Source organism: Babylonia areolata, chromosome 32, assembly GCF_041734735.1.
Source record: "Babylonia areolata isolate BAREFJ2019XMU chromosome 32, ASM4173473v1, whole genome shotgun sequence".
NCBI classification, from domain to species: Eukaryota; Metazoa; Mollusca; class Gastropoda; order Neogastropoda; family Buccinidae; genus Babylonia; species Babylonia areolata.
In genome coordinates, this window is record NC_134907.1 from 20,238,936 (window position 1) to 20,241,435 (window position 2,500).

The 2,500-nt window shown below is 45.7% G+C and overlaps 1 pseudogene across 1 annotated transcript in view; it reads left to right on the forward strand.

Annotated features, from left to right (window-relative positions):
- The window catches only part of LOC143276733 (uncharacterized), a 103,541-nt pseudogene that overhangs the window by 86,143 nt on the left and 14,898 nt on the right, over nt 1–2,500 (forward strand). Inside the window, exon 8 of the transcript XR_013053610.1 lies at nt 1,466–1,684. The product of XR_013053610.1 is annotated as an uncharacterized LOC143276733 (transcript). The remainder of the gene's footprint in view (nt 1–1,465; nt 1,685–2,500) is intronic.

Genomic DNA, 2,500 nt, shown 5'->3' on the forward strand with positions numbered 1-2,500 from the left:
CACACACACACACACACACACACACACACACACACACACACACACACTCACTTACTGATGACAGTCATACTCTAATATAGAAAAAAATGATTATTTGTCTTGAATTTGTTCGTGTGGAATGTGGTGAAATTTCATTTATCTATTTGTGCAAAGTTTCATATTTATTTTGTTATAATTACTGCAGCACAGGTGACCAAATACAATTTTCCTGAGTTTGAAATATCTTTCTGTGTTGTAAAGATTTAATAACAGAAGTAAGACAAGAGTATGGAACACTGAATACGAAAAAAACAAAATACCGTGCTCTCCAGTTCCAGTGAAGACCAGAACATGGGAAACACAAAAACAGAGAGACAGCTGGGTCCAGAGTTTTTTTTCACTGAACTACTTCTTCTTCTGCGTTCGTGGGCTGCAACTCCCACGTTCACTCGTACGCACACAAGTGGGCTTTTACGTGTATGACCGTTTTTACCCCGCCATATAGGCAGCCATACTCCGCTTTCGGGGGTGTGCATGCTGGGAATGTTGTTTCCATAACCCACCGAACGCTGACATGGATTACAGGATCTTTAACGTGCGTATTTGATCTTCTGCTTGCATATACACACGAAGGGGGTTCAGGCACTAGCAGGTCTGCATATATGTTGACCTGGGAGATCGTAAAAATCTCTACCCTTTACCCACCAGGCGCCGTCACCGTGATTCGAACCCGGGACCCTCAGATTGAAAGTCCAACGCTTTAACCACTCGGCTGTTGCACCCGTCTACTGAACAATATGAAGTCAACGTTAAAATATCTTTCTTTTATCCTGTAACCCTTGGATCGGGAGCCAAAGTTTCAACGATCGACATTTTCAGTTGACATTTAACAAGAGCGCCTATTCTTCTCAAATTGTGCATGCCAGCAATTTCCTAGGTGCGGTAATTGTATGATGTATGATAGTCAGTCGGGTCCGATACCATCAAAACAGCAGAGGAGGTAACTGCTGTCCCAACTATCTGGGTTAGAATTTGATTATTGTGGGGAGTGTTTTGCCCAAGTTAATCCCCACTCTCTCGGCCAAGAGTGTTCAATGGACAGTTTGCGCTGGGATGGTTCCCAAAGGCCAGCTGGCCCCCAAGGCTGCAGCATTAGAGCCAGTGCAATCTTGTCCCCTAGATTGAGAGTCATATTCCTTCACAAGACTAAGATGTAAATGACTTCCCACTGCAATGGAGAAACCATTGATCATGCAGCTCTCATTTTGCTGTTGGCCCAACTGTCAGTAACTGACAGACAGAATACTGACACAGAACCCACACAAGGCAGGGTTCTTTCCCGTTGAGCACGTGCATGGAACAGTGTTATGTTTGTTCGTTAGTGTTCGTGTTCTTTCATCGACTTCTCGTTCTAGCCTGTTTTTTGCGTGTGTGGACGTGTTTCGCTGGAGCTTGGCTGTAACCAGAGTGACTGAATGACTTGCAGTGTACGCTGATTGGTCGTCCTGGTCTGCCTGCAGCGCCACGTGCGGCCAGGGCCGACAATCCAGAAGTATCGCGTGCACACAGACCTCGTTTCAGTCCCCTAGCTCTAAGGAGAGTGGTGGTGGTGGGGAGGGGAGTGGTGGGCACGTGCGTGGCAACTGCATTCCGAACGACACGCCGCGCGTGCAGGTTCGCGCCTGTTGGGTGCAGAAGTGCGCAGGTGCTGGGTCACGTGATGGGTCACGTGTGTCGTTTTCTTTTCTACCCTCGACCTACTCTCCACCCACCCCCCAAAAAAACAACCCTGTTGTATGGCATCCTTCTGCCTCATCTTCTGTTCAATGCTTCAACGTTGTAATGCGTTTTCTTCAAGCTGGCTTTCCCACCGTTTTTGTTACCACGCATCTATTTTTTCTGTCTTGTATAGTATTGTTTTTAACTCTGCAGTATGTTCAGAATAGCCTGTTTTCCGAGTCTCGTGCTCTGCTTTGCCTGCTTTCTCGTTTTGTTATCTTCCCTTTGTGCATTTTCTGACATTGTTGCTTCGCTGACCTTGTCTCTTGTTTAATGGTGATTTTTGCCATCTGCCCCCCCCCCCCCAACGCCCTCCCCACTTTGTCCACATGTGGAGTTGATGTCTGTTCCGCAGTCATTTTCCTCGATTTGCGATTTGTCTTACTTTGTGTCTTTTCACTTTGAGATAATGATCGTTCCGCTTTGTCATTTGCTTCGAGTTGTCGCTCATCCTGCATTGAGAGTTTGCCTGTTTTGTCACTCAGCAGTGTGGATTGATGTGCCTCCCAGTTTTTATATACTTTGCTATATGTGCCTGCTTGACGTCTGTTGTTGTTTGTCAGTGTTCCATTTTACCATCTCTTGGCCTTTTCCATATGTCCCGTTTTACCATCTCTTGGCCTTTTCCATATGTCCCATTTTACCATCTGTTGGTCTTTTTCTGTGTTTCATTTTACCATATATGTCCCACTTTACCATCTGTTGGTCTTTTTCTGTGTTTCATTTTACCATATATGTCCCA